Genomic DNA, 6992 nt, shown 5'->3' on the forward strand with positions numbered 1-6992 from the left:
TGCTCTAAAATACAGGATACTTCATTATAGTAGGACGGGGATTTTTCACTGGTATAAATACTTAATTTAAGATGAATGAATGTCTCCTCAAAAGTGTTTGGCAGTACTTCTTGATTGAATATGGTTGATTCTATGGTACTAGATTTGCTGGAGTAAACATGTCCTTGATATGGTTCTTAAGGAGCTTCTCTGAGAAACTACCTATTAGCTGAGTTAAGCATCCTGCCATGATTTCTAATGGATATTATCATCACCTTTTTCTTTTCACGCTTGCATGGACTGCATGGTTTTCCTCCAGTACAGTGTCTTACCACTTGTTGCTTTTGCTTATCTTCACGAGGTTCAGCATCCTGAGGTCAACCTTCACCACTTCTTCCTCAGTCTTCCTCTTCCACAGGTTCCTTCCAGTCAGATCACTTTGTACTTCTTTATTCACCTGTCATCTTCCATATACATCCCATATTTGTATCAGAACAGTCTTCTCTCATTTCTATAGTGGCTGTTTATGGTAAATAACAGTAGCATAACTACCTCAGTCAGAGAAACTCACTATCCCTTTTGTGAAGCTCAATTTCACTCCTCATCTGAAGACTGATTTACTCTCCAAAACAGAGTAAACCATTTATTGCTGTATCATGGGCCACAGGTTACTGACATTAGTCTTTGCTTATGAAATGACATCTAGCAAGTTCATGTTTCCAACACACATTGATAATGTAACCCCACTTATCTCTACTGAGTAGTCTGCTGTTACTTAAATAAGGGGTTACTACTCTCTTTACCTTTAACCCTTCCTGGGCTCTTGAGTATTGTCCTGAAATCTCTGTAATTTGAAATTCAGCTTCTATATCAGTTTCAGTATTTTCATGAATTGTATGTGCTAACTTTCGCTGAGGAACTTTTTTTTTTAGCTCAGCAATAAATGAAAAGACTTTCCCATAAGTTTCAATCTGTCTAAGAAACCTTCCTTTCTTATAATTACTGCTACTGTGGCATGTGTTCATTTCACTTTGTGATGTCCCACTTGTCATCTCCCTACTGCTGTTTGAGAATGTAGTTATGTTGATTATGACGAGCAATATGAAGTGGAAGGTTCCACTTGCACCAGGTATTAAATGTGCCATTTGTTATCCCAATACCCATGGTCTTCAGAATGTAATATTAGAACTAGATATCATCTCAGTATCAGTTCATTTATATCAATGTACGTTTGAATACAAGTGAACAAAAGTATTTTTACATTTTAAATAAGCAAATTTATGACAGTGTCTCAGTTTGGGAACTGCAACATAACCTACGAGACAGATGGCTTTGTAGGTTTTTTGGAGCAAGGTTATTCATGGCTCATCACTACCCTCTTTTTATCTTGTGGAAAGTTGAAGACAGAGCTGTTGTATACCCTTTCCACACCTCTATTCTTTGCTTTGTGAGCTCATATAATAAATGTATATATATATATATATATATATACACACGCACACACTCAGTCCAAGAATGGTTATGGTATTGTATTTATTTCTTTATTCCAATTGTTTCAATAATACATAATTCAGGTACATCATGAATATAAATATGTTTGTACAATGTTACAATATATAACATGTGAGCCATGTTCATCTCATCAGGTAACGGTCAAGAGAACAATATTGTTCATGATGTATCTGAACCATGAATTCTTGAAACAATCATAATGATGGAATAAATGTAATAAATCTAAGCCTTCCATTCTTGTACTTACTGTATTTATGTTCTTTGACTAATGAATCATCCATGGAATTTCAGTTTGTATGAATGGTTTCCTTTGAAACCATTCATTTCTATACACTTTGTTAGCCAATATTCACAGGAGTGATGAATGAGGATACAGCTTGAATGTGTAAGTCCCCTGTTATTATATATATAAGGGATAAAATGTATGGGACATCACTTTTCGATTAATGGCCACTTAAGTTCATATCTGTGTTAGTGTTTTCGAATTTCAATTTCTATGTAATGTGCCTGGATTACAGAAGGATTGAGCCTGTGTATGCTGATGCATATCTGTGTGCATGATTGTGGCATGTATTAAATAAATTAATGGTGCTCAGACTTCAAATTTATGTACTTTTTCTTCAATTGTCTTTTTCTTTTTAACATGGTTTCTTTCATGCTATCATGGATTGAATGGTTCTGTAAATTTAAACTTTTCTATTTGGAACAGATTATCTTATGGTTAAAATGTCCTTCCTAATGTTACCCAGTTTGAGTGATGCCTAATTTATCATCTTGGTTTCGACTAAGTACAGTATACTTTTCTGAAAGGCAACAAAAATGCTGATGACCAGGTTTGAACTCATGACCTGTGTGTCTGCAGACCAGCATTTTAACCATCCACTCACCACACAATGTATAAAACTTTATGTGCATTTCATTTTTAGTGTAATACATGTATACCTGGTCTCAGGTGAATCTTACTTTTCGTTATGCTCCCTAAATGGAGGTGACAACTTAAAAACCAACATCTCATGACCGGTGCAATGACTAGTGGTCAGAACATGGCTCAAGAGCATCTGAAAATGAGTATTAAAGCCTTTGGCTTATTTTCATATTAAGAAGGAATTTCAAACTTAAAATACTTGATGTGTTCTGAGTATTAATATTCATGTTATATTACTATGTTGTTGTTCTGTTCAGTTCAGTCCAGTCCATATGTTTATTGGAGGGTGGTAATTAGGAGGTTTTTTGTTTTCGTGTTAAGTATTTGGGTCCAAATGACACCTCCCACGACCACCACTTACCAGTATGGTGTTTAAAAAAAAATACAACAAAACACTATAAAGTAACATTAATATTTTCTACAATAGAATTCAATGCAGCAGAATGTTATGCTTGTCCAACTTTACTAAGGACAGCACATTTTACAATGATTGGAATGAGGTTTTAGTTTTTACATTGTATTTTTTGATTTTTTTTTTTTTTAAATCTATTATGGTAAAAAAAAAATTGAAAAAAAATTCAGTGTCCCCCAGAAATGTATTAAAATTTCTTAAATATTCAATACAGGTAGTCTTCCTAACTAGGCAGGTAGTTTTGTTATCTATGAATTAATCTGTGCAGGTAGTAGTTCTATTAGATAGGTTAAATGGTGTTATTATTACTATCTATATTGTTGGTTTGTAAATAAAGGAGGATAACACTTATTCTGTTACAAACACCTTTATCATCATCATCCTCTTATCTCGATGAGGGAACCTCTATGCAAGCAATTCAGACCTGCAAGAAATAAGAGCCTAATCTCTCTCAGACTATACCCTGCCATTTTAAATAAAGAATGACAGGTAGGACAATGATATATATATATATAACATAAATGGAATGCTTTTGATCATAGTTCTACTTAGTTTTCATTAGTTTGGCTAGCAAGGTAAAAAAATGAGGTTAATACCGAATATATTCTATGCAACTTCGTGTATTTTTTCTTCTTTTTTTTTTATATAGTTTAATAACCAGATTCTATCTTATCTTTCAATAATCAATATATAATTTATTCTTTTATCGCTGTAAAGGAATCAGATAATTCATAAGATATGACCAATAAGACAGCTTCAGTCTGTTAGAAATAGCAGCCAAATCTCCCTCAACTTGCGACTTACTGGCTCAAAATATCAACAGAGAAGGACATATTGGATAACGTTGCTCTAGGTAGACATTACGATTAATCCAGGATAGTTATGTTGGAATGCCTATGATCAGAGGCCTGTTCAAACAAGATACAGCCTAGAGCTCAACAACAAAAGCTTTTGTTTGATGCTTGCTTTATTTGTATAAGGGGTTCTGTGATGATGTTCTGAAACTAGTTTGTCAACAGAGTAAGGCTTAGATATTCTAGAATTTTCTAATTTATTTACTTATTTTATTTGTTCATCTCCTTTTTCTCTCTGAGATGAGTTTCAAGTATCGTCATTTTTGTCAAAAACAATTAAATCAATTACAATTATAACTATTAATTTAATCTTACAAATTAAGTGCATGGAAATCAAAAAAAAAAAAAATGTCATGTGAAATACTTTGGCTGCCGAAATATTCTTTATTTGGAGAAGGAAAACATTAGATGGAAGATTCAAGTTTTAAGAGTCTTACTCCAATAGAAACTTAACTTTTTCTAGTTATTCCACTCCAGATAAGCATTTAGTAGGTCCACATCATTGCTCTTTGTTTTAAGATAAAGAGAAATTTTTCTTTTCTGTTTTTATAAACTTTATCCCCTTTCCCTTAATTTCCTAGTTCTATAGTTCTTACACATTTTCAATTCAAGTTAAATCTCCCATTGGGAATCAGATTGTTGAATATATTAGTGGTGAAATAAGTCATAACTGCTATGTGATCAATGTAAATTTTGGTAGAGACCCTTCACAGAAGTAAACTAGCAAGTGAAGTTCAATTGTAATAATACATACATTATATATATTGATATATATATAATACACACACACACACACATATATATATATAGCATGCTAATGTGCCTACAATCCAGTGACTGAAGCTAATAAAAGAAATTAATTATACACATAATGGAAATTTTCATTTTCAAGTCTTTTTTTTTTCTCTCTTAATTTCTGTTTTTACATTTTATTTTTCAGTTTTTCAATACAATTCATTGTATTGAAGTTTGAAATTGATAAAATTGATGTAATTCTATAAATTAAATTCAAAGGAAGCACAAAAGCTGGAATTAAAACTTTAACTTCCTGTATTTAAAAAAAAGGGGGGGGGATCCAATTTCAATCTTTCTTTATACTACATTTTTATTCAAGTTTAATGTTTTTTTAACTTTTCATCTCCAATTTCAGTTTATAAATGAAAAGTTCCCAAAATACACACAAAATGAATTAAGTGGGCTTTAGTTGAAATTATATATATATATATACACACATATTTATAGGTTAAAGATTAACTTTTAACTCCCCTGTTTTGCACCCAATCGTTTTAGAGTATCTTTGTGTGATACATACAGGACTTCATATAATAGTTATTAAGTTTTTGTTATCTAGTCCTACCTTCTCATATTTGTGGTCTAGTGTATATCATCTGGTTATATATATATAGTGCACACCACCTCAATCCCAGCCAACCCTTTAGAATAAGTGAATAATTATAGTTATTTCCCCAACCCTCTTCCATTGTTAGAGCTGTGTAATATGGGTGTTATGTCATATATATCATGCATGTAACAAATAGATATCCCACAGTAAAGGAGAACGGATCTTAGCACAGATCTTCAAGTTGAAAATGACTTTCTAAAAGAAAGAATTTTTTTCTTTCACAAAAAGGAAAGAGGTTGACTATGAGAACGAAATGGGATGATATATGCATTAAAGTAAAAAAACAAAAAAAGAGACATCATCTCCCTTCTCTAATTCTAAAACAGAATTGGTTCTAATGAGCCGACATAGTTACACCACTAATGCAAACAAAGATATTGGAAATGTCTGACTTTAATACATTGCTTACCCCGAAATACATTGGCTACAGATTGGCAGCAGTGTATGACAAAATTGTTAATTTTACTTACTAAATTTACTAACAAGCGTCATTTTGCAGATTTTCTTTAGAAATTTTTTTTTCCTATTTATAGCTTGTGTGCTTCATTTTTGTTTTGCTTTGTTTTTCCTTTTTTCAAAGAGGAGGGGATGGAAAGCATTATAGCATGAAAATAAGTTATCTGTTTTTTATATATAAATATATATATAATCATCCCAACAAAACATCCCCATCTTCCTGTCCCAATCTTTAGTATTTATAAGAGTAGTTACCTATATACGCAATATAATCGCTATTGAACTTCAAAATTATTTCAAAACAATTCTTTTGTTTAACATGGTTTTAAGAAAAAAAACCAAAACTACCAGGAAGTAACAGCAGCAATAATTTCCTATAAAATCTCGCCTAGTCAGTATATTTGGAAATAAACATATAATTCAGCATTACAACCATTAAAATTTCAGTTCATTCTTATTTCCTCAAAATAAAACTGCTAAAATTTTTTTTTATAAATCCAATGTTTTTATGGATTTTTTTTTTGATTTTTTAAATCTCCCTTCATTCCTTGTCAGAAGTGGGAGTTTAATGTTTCATTTGTCAAAGAAATTGTCACAGCCTCTCATTCTATCATCAAATCTCAACTTACAGATGATTTAACAGGTAGAAAGGTAAAAGTCTATTTTATACCAACAAAGATCTGAACTTCTTTATACTTTTTTCTACTGATTCTTCTCACACTTTTGTTAGTTTTTTTTTTAATTTTCTTTTTGTCTTGAATTCTTTGGAGAGAAATAAAACAAAAACAAGAGTCTTGTTAGTTTCATGTCATTATTATTATTATTATTATTATATTGATGTTTAAGGTGGTAATCTGGCAGAATTGTTAGCACAGAGCCCCACAGAGGTCAACTTTGCATTTCATCCTTTAGGAATCAAAATGAAGTACCAGTCAAATATTTGGTTCAATGTAACCAACTAGTCTCCTCCCATATTTCAAGCACAAGGCCTGAAATATGGGAGGAGAAATTGTGCCATATTTCTTTCAGGTATATTAGAAATAATTATTATTGTGCTTAAGGTAGCAAACTGACAGAATCATTAGCAGGGTTGATGAAATAGTAGTTGAACATTGAGATCAATGTAATCAACTAATCCCTTCCCCTCAAAACCTGAAACCTTTATTCAGAAGTTTAAACAGATTTGTATATAACTGATTGGGATACAATTAGGTTGTTATTGTACATGCAGTAGGATGGAACCTGAAATGTGCTTGCAAAGCAAATTTCTTAACCACACAACCATTGATAGCAATCATATATATGTTTATGTGTGTCTGTCATTGTCATTTAACATCCATTTTCTCATGCTTGCATGAATTGGATGAAATTTGTTGAGGCAGATTTTCTGTGGCTGGTTGCTGCCTCTGTTATCAACGCTCACCTGGTTTCAATCAAGGTAATATCTCTCAT

This window comes from Octopus bimaculoides, chromosome 2 (assembly GCF_046866305.1).
Source record: "Octopus bimaculoides isolate indiv1 chromosome 2, ASM4686630v1, whole genome shotgun sequence".
Lineage (NCBI taxonomy): Eukaryota > Metazoa > Mollusca > Cephalopoda > Octopoda > Octopodidae > Octopus > Octopus bimaculoides.